The sequence below is a fragment of the Camelus bactrianus genome, chromosome 14, assembly GCF_048773025.1.
Source record: "Camelus bactrianus isolate YW-2024 breed Bactrian camel chromosome 14, ASM4877302v1, whole genome shotgun sequence".
Lineage (NCBI taxonomy): Eukaryota > Metazoa > Chordata > Mammalia > Artiodactyla > Camelidae > Camelus > Camelus bactrianus.
Window position 1 is genome coordinate 36100689 of NC_133552.1, and position 13919 is coordinate 36114607.

The 13919-nt window shown below is 33.0% G+C and overlaps 1 long non-coding RNA gene across 2 annotated transcripts in view; it reads right to left on the minus strand.

Moving 5' to 3' along the window:
* Window positions 1-3138: 3138 nt before the first annotated feature.
* Window positions 3139-13919, minus strand: part of LOC141579815 (uncharacterized) — a 74546-nt gene continuing 63765 nt past the window's right edge. For both annotated transcript variants that reach the window (XR_012511827.1, XR_012511828.1), the window contains exon 3: window positions 3139-4601. This is a non-coding gene — a long non-coding RNA (uncharacterized LOC141579815). The remainder of the gene's footprint in view (window positions 4602-13919) is intronic.

The following is a 13919-nucleotide window of genomic DNA, read 5'->3' on the forward strand; positions in this document are numbered from 1 at the left end:
TCCCATAGGTGCCTTATATTTCTTTCATTAGTTTCTACCTGGTTTTTTGTCTGCTGTTCTGTTTGGGTGAGTTCTGTTATCCTATCTTCTAAGTCACTTATTCATTCCTCTGCATTATCTAGGCTGCTTTTGACTACCTTTAGATCTGATCTTGTCTCAGCCACTGAATTTTCTGTTTTTATTTGATTCCTCTTTATAGTTTCAAGTTCTTTTTCATAGTATTCTCTGTCTCTATTCATAATCTCTCTTATTTCCTTCAGTGTTTTTATCATTCCCTTTTGATGTCATGATATAATAGACTATCAAGATTTATTTCACTGATTATTCTTTCAAGGGATTTCTCCTGTTCTTTTAATTGGTAGTTGTTTCTCTCTCTGGCACTATGGACTATGGAGTATCAGTTTTCTACTATGGTTTTGAAAGGGATTTTTTTTTTAATTTGTTTTGTTTTGTTTTTTAAAGAGGATGCATTCCCATGTGAACTGTGTACCTCTAATTTATTTTCAGGCTGGAGGTGGCTTTATTGACATTCCTGCCTCAGGTCTGCAAATTCTGTCTGTCTGTGATCTGCATGGGATGAGGAGGTGCAGATCTGCAGAGCAGAGGGACCCGGAGTGCTAGGGAGCAGGAGAGGGGTAGCTGAGGAGGGGCCAGCATCAGTTGTGGCCCAAGGCCTTGCACTGAACATGTCCTGGCTAGTTAATCAGAGGACAGGACAGGGTGGCCTCCCCTTTCCTCGGCCAGGGTCCTCCTGCACTTCTGCCACCCCAGCAAGTATACAGCACTGTCCATGCTGCCCTGATGAGGACACTGAGGCTCCTGGAGGGGTCATGAGCCTCATGGGCTGGGGCACAGCTGTCTCCCTATACTTTTTGTTATGAGGTCTGTTTTTAGCATGGATGCTTGCCACATCTTTCTTCCATGTGTGCTTTGGCTGTTATTCCATGATCGAGGGTAGTGTTGTGTTGATCAGAGCCTGTCCTGGTTGTTGAGTGGGGACTCCTTTTTGTTCTCTGATTGTCACAGCCCTGACAGGGGACTGGTCTGTTCCCCTTTTGTTGGAATGGAGGCTACCAGATCTGTGTCTAAGTTGCATTGTGTGGTAGGCATGGTTGAAGTGCTTTAAGTACTCTTTGTTGAGTCTGCCTTTGTTCCTGCTTTAGCTGTGGGAATGGCAGTACTGTGCTCTGGTGTCCCTCAGGTTCTCTGCCTTCAGAGCTACCAGTGTAGTTCCGCTGATTTCGGGTTCCCACACCTAGATCTTGTGCACTATCGGGTCAGCACCATCCTTAGCATCAAATGCTGCTCTTGCACTTGCCCTGCTGAATGAACTCTGCTCTTTTGTCTTAGAGGCCTTCACTGGTAGAGTCCCCAGACCTGCAGTGATTGTGCTGTCACACTACTGGGTCAGCACGGTCCCCAGTGCCATGTCTGTATACAGTAGGCCAGCCCAGGGGAAATGGCTGCAAGAGCCCTTGTCCCCACTGTGTGCCTGAACTCTGCTTCTTGCTCATTTGTCTTGGAGGTGCAGGTCCATGAAGGCACAGGTGGAGCAAATCTGTCCCCTTTGCCTGTGGCTGTAAACAAATTTCAGTCCCACCTATGAAGCTGCAGAGTACCTGGGTACAGATTCATATTTCAACCCCACCTCTACCTGGGAGTTGTGTACCAGCAGATATGGTGGCTATGGCTGAGCCCCAGCTCTATTCTGAGAATGTACCAGTGATGGCACTGTGGGCTTGCGGAAACAGAAGCTAAGGACCAGCTGCATTGCCTCCCTCCCTACAATGTGTACCAGCAGTTTTACTTTCTTTCTTTCCTTTTTTTTATGGAGGACCGAGGCTATTCTGCTCTGTACATACTCCCAGCCATGGCAAACAGCACATTCTACTCCCCTGAGTCTACCTTTGCACAGTTGACCCCAGCCCTCCACCCTGCTCAGGCAACTAGTCCAGGCCCACCCCTGCTGGCTCACGTCTAAGGCTGGGGATCACAGGCACCGTTTGTGCCTGCTTCTCTTAGTTCTGTTGGCCAAGAGCTCTACTGCACTCCTTGGAGCCTCAGAAATTCCCCCTTCATCTCCACCGACTTCATTGGAGAGGGTGTTGTCCCAGCATAAGAGCACTATTCCTCCTTTATCACTCCTTCCCTGTGACACAGGTCCCACACTAATTTCCTTTTTCTTCTTCTTTTTTTTTTTTCTCCTACCAGATTTGTGAGGAATTTTGTCTTTTGAAGAAGGTGATGTTCTTTCAAAGTTCAACAGATATTCTGAGTGAATGAGTGGGTCCATGGATGTCTCTCTTGGTGTGTTCATGGGAGAGGGTGATCTAAGAGTGTCCTTTTACTCCACCATCTTGGCTGCACGCCTCCATATTATATTTTTACTGCTCTAGTTCAACAGAGAAAATATGTGGTTGTGCCTTGTTGAATTTGTAAAATATGTTTAGTGTGAGGATATGTTTTGGAAATTTGCTTGGAAAGGAATCTTCTTGAGATCAAATATGATAGAGAATGAAGATGATTTAAAAAGAATAAAAGGGATTTCTATGTTCCCAAGCCTTTTTCAAAGATAATTCCTGAATGTGGGCCATTTCTGACTCTTTTCATTCTATGCTCCTCAAAACAACCCAGTTGTCTAATCTTTAAGCTTATTTTAGTTTAGTGTTTTTATTTTATTTTTTTCTTGTTCTTTGTACTTTTCCCTCTTTCTGTAATTCTTTGCCCTAGGTATTCTCATTGCTGGTTACTTGTGACACTTAAGACCAAACTTAAAATTAGTTCTTCCCATCACCAGCAAATCAATATTACTCTTTCAACTGCCTCTTCTCAACTGTGGTTTTAAACCACATCAACATGATGGGGAGTCTTCCTTCTTTCCTTTCTTCCTCCTTTCCTCTATTTCTTCTTTTCCTCCCTTTCTTCCCTTCCTTCTTTCAGAATGTGTCACTACTGAACTATCTTATTTATTTGTTTCTATTTGCAGGCCAGTCTTCCTCCAACTCCCACCATGTATACACTCTGCATTTTTTATCACTTTATTCCCAATATATGGAATGGCATTTGGTAAATAAATATTTGTTGAAAAAAAAAGAGGAAAAATGAACAAATAGATTCATGCAGTTTCTTATGCATCTTAAAGTTCCAGTACAAATAATTTATTCAGTTTTTTCATTTTATTAACTTATTTTCTATTAAAACAATATTTGAAAGGGATGAGTAAAAACATACACTAATACTGAATTTCTTTTGGTTTCTTTGTACATTTTCTGCAGGTTTTTTATGATGTATTTTCATACTATGTTATTTGGCTTTTAAACAGTCATGAAATCAAAGTATAATTGTGGACTGTATTTTTGTGCCCTCCTGTGTCTCATTTAACACTTGTCTTGAATTTAAACTTGCCTGATATTTATATGAAAAACCCTAACTTCTTTTTTTAATATTATCCAGGTCTCTTCATTCATTCTTATAATTTTAAACTTCCAAGTCACTATTTTATATCATATATTGCCAATATAGTTCTTTTTTATTGATCCGATAGGTAAGTTTATTCCATCTGCATTTTTACATAAACGTCTTTGTTTAAATTTTGCTTATTTATTTTATTTTTGTGTGAACTCTTGTTTTTAATGCTTTTGTATTTGCTATCTTCTGATATATCATCTGGGTTTTATTGTTTCCCTCTTGTTTTTCATTTGCTTTGTTTTCAGTGCTTTATCATTCAACTTCCTTTGGTAGTTATTTTTCTGCCTTTATAAAATATACTTATAAAACACATTTATTTACTTGTTAATTTTAAGATTATCATTAAAATTGTTATGAATGATGGGAGAATTTTTTTTCTTTTTCTACATTACTTTATCCTTTATACTTTCTATATTATTATTATCTTTATAATTATTGTAAATTTAAGGCTGTATTCTTTCATTATGTTCTACAATCATAATTTTCATAACTAAATGTATATGCATTGGATTATTCAATTATATCAATATTTACTGCCAGTACTGTTCCTATTATATTATATAAACCCTTAGGGAAAATCCCAAATTTAGCATCAGATCTCATTAAGCAGGGTATAATAATGTTTATTTATTAATTAAACAGATAAGCTTAATTGACTAGGTTACAGTTTTTAAGCAAGCCATGACAAAGTCATTGTTCATGGAAAGGTCATTGAGAACCCATTTCTAGACAGACCATGCCATTCAGTTTTCCTGAGACTCTTCTCATTTTATCACTGAAAGTCTCACCTTTGAGGGACATCTTCAGTCTCAAGAAAAACTAGCATCGCTAGTCATCTTACTTTTGCCTCTGTGTTGCTATTACACATTTTGGTGGCGAGCCTGAGGCAGCTGTTGATCATCAGAAATAGCAAACTGGTGAAAGAGTGAACGAGGACAAGTTATCTATCTGTCCATCAGCATTATCTGATGGTAATAATCTTCTGCAAGTAAGATCTATGGCTTCACATCTGTCTTCCAAACCCCACTCAAGTTTCTCCTGATGTCAACTCTACACTAATTCCATACAAGGAAGGAGAAATGGGAAGTGTAGTCCCCAAGTTGACCACATCGACATTGGACAATCCAGCACACCTAGGGAAAAAGACATAGAAAAATGAGATTAAATTAGTATTAGGGAAACAAGGAGAGAGATTTATAATTCTAGAGTTTATTACTTCATAATTTCAGAAGTACAGTGATTAGGACAATAAAAAAAGTCAGCACATGACAGGGAAATTGGGAAGATAATATGTAGTTGAGCTAAAGTTTAGGGGATTGAGAAGTTCAGGGAAGTGGCAGGTAGAAGTGACTCACATGATTACTAATTTCAACTTGAAACAAAAATATTATGACCAATTAAAGAAAACTTTAATGGAAGTGAAGTCCTAGGCCTACTAGATTTGAATCTGAAAGGGTAGAAAAGCCTTTATCTTGGGTAGAGTGACTGTTGAGGTTGTGTGGTAACCTGGTGAAAATAAAAATGATTCCCAAAACGGATGACTTAGGTCAATTTTTTTTTTTTTTTTTACAATATGTGTTGGTATAAAACATAGGTCAGATACAAAGACCATAAGACTGAAGCTAAATAAAGAAAACAGGAACGTATCTGTCACCAAGATTTACATATAAAGCAGTATCAGCAACTCAGAAGACTTCTTTGTGCTTTCTCTCAGTCATTAGTATTTAAAGTAACCAGTCTCCTGACTCTAAAGCAACATCCCTCATAAACATAGGCATAAATATGTTCAATCAAAAATAGTAAATCAAATTCAGCAATATATAAAGAAAATATTTTATGACCAAGCAGGTAAAATATGCAGAAATCCAAAACTTGTTAAATATATGAGTATAAATGTTTATGAAATCATCAACACACTAAGGAAAACAAAATCTGGTTGCGTCAATAGATGCAGAAAAATTTTTCAACAAATTTAAGACTGATTTATGATAACAGACTTTTAACAAATTAAGGATTAAAGGAGAACTTGATAAAAGTTATTTATGAAACCAATTTCATATGATTAAAGCTTAAAATCGCATGCTATATATCAGGAATAAGGCAAAGATATCTTCTTTCACTCTATTTGATAATGTAGTGGAGTTCCTAGCCAATGAAGTAAGGCAGGAAAACACAAGAACACAAAGATTTAAAAGAAATAATAAAAATGTCTAATAACCATAGAAGGTAAGATTTTTCATGTATAAGACCAAAGAATCAACACAAAAGTTAACAGGACTACTAAGTGAGTTAGCAAGGCTAGAGAATATTGATTAATATTCAATAATTAATTGCATTTTTAAATACTGTCAAGGAATAATAAGAAATCATTATATATACATATATATTTCTAATATATAAAAACTGCTTTTATAATAACACTACTAAATATGAAATACTTATTTATAAATCTAATTAAATATTTGCAAGGTATATGTACTATAAACATAAACATTGTTTATTATTAAAGACCTAAAAAAAGTGAAGCCATATACTGTGTTCACAGATTAGAAGACAAAATATTATCATCATGTCAATTTGCTCTAATTTGATGTATAAATTCTTTGCAAACTCAAAGTCACAGCAGGATTTCTATTGTAGGAATCAACAGTCTGATTTGAATTGTACATAGAAAATCAAAGGACAAGAATATGCAAAACAATTTTGTAAACAAAGAATCAAGTTGGAGGACTCTTTTATTCAAACCATTACTATTTGCACTTACTAAAAAGTCACTATCAAGTCAGTTTGGAATTTGTTATATATATATATGAATGAACATATGGATTAGAAATTTCTGGCAAACTTTTTCTGTAAAAGATCAAATAGAAAATATTTTAGATTTTACAAACTCAACTCTGACATGGTAGCTGAAAAGCAGTCATAGATGTTATATAAACAAATAAGCATAGCTTTAATCTAAAAAACTTTACTGACAAAAACCAGTGGCAGGATATAAGTGGCCCATAGGTCATAGTTTTACTAAACTCTAGGATAGATAGTCCAAAAATACATCCACAGGTGTGTGGTCAATTGGTTTTCAACAAAGATGCCAATGTATTTCAATGGGAAATAAACAGCCTTCAACAAATAGTACTTATAAAGTTGGACATCATGTGCAAAAGAGCCCTATAATTTTAACCATAATTTGCACCATATGTATATGTTAACTCAGAATGGATCATAGATAATTCTTTCTCAAAAAGCTGGTACAGATTGGTCAGACTTTAACGGAAAACTGAAAGTATAATATTTCTAGAAGAAAATACAAGAGGAAATATTTGTGATCTGAATAAGCACATACTTGGATAGGAAGTGACACTGTAAAATAAGCCATACAAGAAAATAACTAATTGATTGTATTTTGCAAAAGTAAAATACTTCTGCCCTTTGAAAGACTTTAGTAAGAAATTGTTTACAGGGTCAAAATTGGAAGAAAATATTTGTTGACATATATCTTATCAGTGACTAGTATTAAGAATATATATATTTTTAAATAAAGCAAGATAACTCTTGAAACCCAATTATTAAGAAAACCACCTAAAAAAATTGGCCAAACAACATGAATAGACATTTCAGCAAATAAGATGTATGGGTGGAAAACAAGCACATAAGATTCACCATCATCATTCATCATTAGGGAAATGCAAATTTAAAGCAATATGAAATACCACTATACATCTATTACAGTGGGTAATATTTTTTAAAGACATAAATTATAACACAAAGTATTGGTGGAGATGTGAAGGAACTGAATACTCACACATCGCTAATGAGAATGTAAAAGTGGTGTAGTTTCATAAAATTAGACATACAATTAACAGATATGTAAGCATGAAATTGCCTTGCAAATAGTTTGGGGCAGCTCTATGCTTATCCCCAGGAATATATGGAATCTGGAACTGACCCTAAGCCAAAATAAGCATAAGGGGTAGCTAGTGTTTTTAATGCAATAAAACTCACAGTAGGGGGCCGATGGCCATTTGCATGGGTATGGATAAAATGGACTGAGTATTGTGAAGAAAATTCTTACGGTCTGTTGAATGCTAGTGCTGATCAGCCTAACAAAAGTAGGTGCTAGCAAAAATGGTAAACTCTTTACATAACTTCAGTTGGAGTTAATAGAAACACCCTTTCAACCACAAAAAAACATATTGTCTCTGACAGCTCCAAAGTTACTGAGATGTTTGTTTACTGGAGAAATCACATATCACATCTGGGAATTCTATTAACAGAGGTTCACAACCTTAACAGGAAAATAATTGAATTGAAGGAGGCACTGAACAACAGAAGGCTCTGTTGAAATTTCAAAGAGACATTGCACAACCAATTTCTTTGGTACCTATGGTCCCTTCCTGATCCAATAGTATTGGAAATTTCTGCTATGTTCAGTCATGCTGATGTGAGCCTATGGCAGAAGCCTATTTGACTCACAGTGGAGTATATATTCTCTAATCCTTGTTTTTTTTCATTCTGTTGATTTTCCTTTATAAAATTATATTATTGGGAATATCTCAATTTATAATTATTTTATCTGATTGATGATTTAATAATGTGAAATGTTCTCTTTATAATGGTATGCGTCTTGCCATTTTCTTCATTTATAATGAGATGGGTACATCAATTTTCCTCTGGTCCATTTTTGCATGCTACATAATTTTTCATACTCTAACTTATATCATCTGCTGTTAAGAAATATAGACTTTATTTTATTTTCATGCTAACAATTACTTTTCTATAATACTTAGAATTTTTGGTCTGTTTACACTTCATATAATTATTGCTATATTTAGTTTAAAACTGTCAATTTCCTTTTGGTTTGTATTTGTTGCAGCTTGTCTTCATTGTTTCTATAATTTTTCAAAAAATTTATTCTGGATTAAGCAGGATTTTCTTTTAAAGAATTTCACTTTTCCCACTAGTTTGTTAGACACATGCTAATTTATAATTTTCTAGTATACTGTATAATAGAAGTAGACTTATTAGTGGCTGCTTGAAATTTTTATTCTGAATGTTTTATGAAAAATGGAAAGATAATAAGATGTTTTAGCTTTATTTTCACCCTGAATTTTGTGCTATTATTAATAGATATTTTAATTTCATATATAGTTATAAATATATATTGGACTATTGTTATTAATGTTATGATTAATATTATAGTTTTCAACAGTGATATGTTTTTATAATTATTAACATATCTATATTTTTTGGTCACCATTCCTTTTATTAAAGTCTATCTGAAATCATTTTTCTTTCACCTTGAAAGAATTCTCTTTAGTGTTTCTTTTAGTACAGTTTACTGACAATAAATTCTATCAACTTTTGTTTGTACTAAAACAAAATAGTTTGGTGCTTAATTTATTTTTGAATGGTGAAAGATTCTATGTTGACAAAATTTTCTTCTCTCATTTTAAAGGTTTTTCATTTTTTTCTTGTGTCTTCTATAATTTTTTTTTTTAGTTAACTGTCAGTCTTAATTTTGCTCTTAAAGTAATAATGATATTTTATTCTTTATGATTGCTTTCAGTGTCAAGAACTCTTTAAATATAATGTTCCTCCTTTATCATTGTACATTATATTTAATTATAATCTTACAATTAATAATTTAATTAAATATAAACTATATTTGATTGTTTTTTACCTTGCTTGAATTTTGCTGCAGGGCTCATAACCTCAATCCAATCATGAATTGAATTAGGTGAGGCTTGGTTGATGTTGGAATCACACACATTGCACATCTAGCTTATTTTTTGCTCCTCATGCAGTCCCCTCAGGTTTTTAAATTAGAATCTAACATATTCTAATCTTTAGTTCTCAAATATGTCCTTTTTCTCTCTAGAATATTGGTTAATCTATTTATTTTCCTTGCTTCCACAGATCTCTGGAGTGTTTAAACATACATAAAATATACACACATTTATTAAATATATACATAGAAATATATGTCTTATCATTTATAATTTTAATTATGAGTGTATTTTCTATAATTTTATATACACATGTAATTTATCCATCTTTTTTCTGGTTTTTGCAGTAAAAGTGTTGGTCTATTATACTCAAATATATCGTTCTTATAAGCAGACCACACAATTCTGGGCTAATATTTTGAAAACAACAATATTAACAAACTGACCCTAAATTTTGTGTATAAATACACAGTGGGGTATATTTTGAGTAGCATCTAGTTATTTGCAGCAATTTTACTTTTCTTATTTTTTTGCTTGCTGTTTTTCATGTGCTACTCCTGTTTCACCACTCTTTATACCCTTAATTCCACATTTTTTTTCTCATTTGGCTAGAGTCATCTTGCTGCTAGATAAACTAGACCCACTGTTAGAATACCAGAATTTATTTAAAAGTAATACCATTTTGGAAGTATTATTTTGGTTCATTGCCCAGAATTATATGTGAAATAAAATTATTTAATATATCAAGGAAAATATTTTATAATAATAAGCTTATTTTAAAGTACCATAATTTAATCAGAAATACTAAGAAGCTCTTGAATAATACTAAATTTGTTTCTCTGGAGAGGCAATATGTAAAATAATACAGTATACTATAGTAAAATTGGCATTGCTCAATATTGAAGATGTGATTCTGGGAGAAAAAATCAAGTTGAGTCTATGAGTTTTTAAAATCTGGAGAAATTACCACATGAGACTTTATCATTGGCCTCAGAGAGAAAACTAATGAAAGCCCTATTATCCAGTTTTGCCTTTCCTTACACTAATAAAAGGTAAAATGCTAAAGAAACAGTATGTCAACAGTTGATGTCAAGTAAATTAATATAATCTCCCTCAAGTTATCAACTGTTAGATTTTCTGAAAACTTGAGATAATAGGATCATTTTTAGCTATTCATTCTAATAAAGATAACAATGTGGCTTTAAAAATGTGAAAAGTGAAACTATTGGATCAAACAATAATTCTTATGATTAAAATAGACTGCAGAAGGAAAAAAAGCTTAATCGATGTTACATATGAGAAAATGTGACTGTCAAACATAAATGTTCAAAGATGTCTAATAAAAACATATTTATAGAGAAGCTTTATTAAACTAGAATAAAAACACATGACCCTACAGAAGTTGCTATAGATATGAATTATTAAACTCAAAGAAGCCTCACATACCTTTCAGTTATTTAAAAATTAGTAGTGGTTCAGGGTCATGTAAGGTTGATGTCCTTGTTGTTCAAATTGTTTTCCTTTTTCATATTGACAAATTTCTTTTTTTTTTTACTATTACCTGTCAATGTATCCTAAAAAGAAAGCACCTTTAGTTGAAAATTAATATTAATTATCACTTTTGCTATCTTTCTATTATTACCACATTAATTAATTATATATTTATGTTAAATTCAACATAATACTAATTTTATGAATAGTTTCTCAACAATCAATATTTATTTATATTTACACTCACATTTACCTTTTATCTTGCTTTTTAATTCCTTCTTCCATGCAATATTTTGTTCTGGCATTATTTTCTTTCTTCCTAAAGGACTCTCTTTAGACTGTCTTTTAGTGCAGGTCTACAAGTGTTGTAGGCTTCCAGCTTTTGTTTGGCTAAACATGTCTTTGATCTCATTTTTAAAGGATTTTTTTTTTCTGGGTATACAATTTAAGGATGCCATTCATAGACTTCAGATTTTCAACATTTCTGAAATTTAGTGTTCAATTTTATTTTTGTTCCTTTGAAGGTAACATGATATTTTTTCTTTGATTGCTTGGGAAATATTTCTCTTTGTGTCTGGTTTTCCTTGTTTTTATTCTGATTGATATTTGCACAGCTTCTTGAATCTCTGACTTGAGTCCATTTGTGAATTTTGGAATACTGTCAGCTACTACCTTCTTAAATACTGCTTTGGTCTCATTCTCTCTCTCTTTTTTCCTACTTCTGTGACTTTGTTACTGAACACAAGTTCCTATGCCTGATGCCAAACGATATCGGAATGTCAGAGTTTGGAGCAGAGAAAGGTTTATTGTAGTGCCAAGCAAGGATGTGTGTCTCAGCTTTAGCTTAATTCTCTGATTGGTTGAGGCAACACAGCTGTTAACATTATTAATCCTAATGCACCAGAAGGTCTGGGGGCTATGTGCTCATGATCCTCCAGTAGTTAATTTCTTCTATTAGGTGGTAGTTTTTAGTATCTGAAAAACTTGGGAAATATGCATGAGATATTATCTGGGTACTTCATTGAGGAGCTATTACAGCAGAGGATCTGGGGAGAGATCTGCTCCTGGAAGACCCGATAGGGTCCTGCTTGGTTGCAACTTGATTTAATGATATGAAAGATTTTTTTCACTGTGTCCCTTATACCTCTAACCCACACATCAAAAAAAAATTTCTTCTTATTTGCATCCTTTCCTTATCTGTGCTTCTATCCAGATATTTTTCTGACCTGTCTTTCATTTACTTATATTCTGTTCTGCTACAACTAATTTGCTTTTAAGTCTGTCTATTGAACACTTTATTTTGATTATTGTATTTTCTGATTCTACAATGTACATTTGGATTTGTTTCTGCATATTTTAATTATCTGATGCTATAGTTAATCTTCATGTCTATTTTAACACATTATTCTCTGTTTTTGTTAACAGGTCAACCTTATCCACTTTAAAGATGTCTGAAGTCTAGGTCATCAGGGTAGTTTTTCTGTTTATTTTCTTTTGCCTTTAGGTGAGTTGATATTCTCTCTTGCAATAAGTAGGATGTTTTCATTGAAGGATAAGACTTATGTATAAAATTCTTTGTAGTCTGTGAGTTATTTTTTTTTCTTTTGACATAGACAATTAACCTTTCCCTTTGTTAGGAAGATGGAGTGACTAATTAATCACCTTAATTCAATCCAGACCAAAATAATGAAAAGTTGTATTACACTTTGGATCAGTCTCTAAGCCTTGGTTCATGTCTGGTTCTCAAGCATTGCCATCTAGTAGTTCCATCTGACCCTGGGAAGTTATGCAATTCTGATATGTACCCATACTGCACTGTTACTCAGATCCCTCAAGTATCTGTTACCTTTTGTGTCTGAAAAGTTGCTAAAGATCTTTTTTTCCTCTGTTTCTAAGAATCAGACCATTCCCAGAGACACTTTGCTGAGATCCTTAGCCTTTTGCTCTGTTTTCAGAAATGGAAAATGCCCTGAGGGAAATAGCTGTTGTAGACTATCATACCAAATTTCAGCACAACTCCCATTTTCCTAGAATTCTGTTCTCTCAAGTCCTTGTCACCTTAGAATATCGCTGATGCATTTAAGTAAATTTAATCTGTTTGTTTATTAATTTTTCTTATCAATGGATTTCTCCTACTCTCTTTAAGAGAGTTGATATACTGCAAGATAATCCACCCTTTCCAAAAACAGAATTAAAATATTCTTTTAAGTTGTTCAAACCATTTAAATTATAATTTAAGTAATCTTTTACAAACAAAATTTAATTGTCAACTTTGAGGACAAGATGTTTGGATGTATGTCTGCCATCAGAAGTATATATATCAACTATTCTCACTTGTAAGTGACCAGGTAAGAGGTTTCCACCAAATTTCAGGAAATAAAATAATTATGCAAATTTCTCATGAGATGATTTGCTATGCTGAAAGAAAAGTTCATCACATATTCCTGAATAATTTGTCTTTCTAAATAATAAGTATTCTTTGTAAAGAATAAATGCACACATATATTTAAATAATCTGATAAATAGTAAAAGTAGTCATCATCTAAAGAACCACAAATTTTAAAGAATTATAAAATCTATTTGTAAAAAATAATTTGTGTTAGATCTCTCTGCCTCATATCATATAGAAAAATAAACTTGAGCTATGTGTAATATCTGAAAGTAACAAAAATTAAGTGAAAATAGAGAGGGTTTCAGATAATAGTTTAAGACGTACTGTGTGGAAGTATTCCTGAGTAAGAAAGGAAATCCAGAAACCATCACATACAAAAGTGATAGATGTAAATATACAAATTACCAATATGTTTAACTTTTCCAACACTTGGTGCTATAATTGCTTGATTTCTGAATTTTCAAGAATATTTTTCTCCTCTTTATTACTGACACTCCCAAAGTCACATAATCAAATTGTCAGCACCAAAAGAATAAGTTCCAAAATCTCAAATCCTCTAGTAATCACTGGAAATACAGCTGAAATAATTCCTCAAATTCATTGTGACAGTAAACCTATTCTTAATCAAAATTATTTTTACCATTTGTATAACTTTAACTTTCTTGATATTTCAAGAAAAAAGTATCTGGTCTATCCTGTTTAGATTCTTCTTTGTAAATAATTTCAATACACTTGTGCCACATTACTCTATAATAATCAACTGATTAAATGAATTTACCTGCTTTATGCTATCATTCTTCAGTTTCTCCAAAGTTCAGAAATCTCCAAAGGGAAAAACAGCA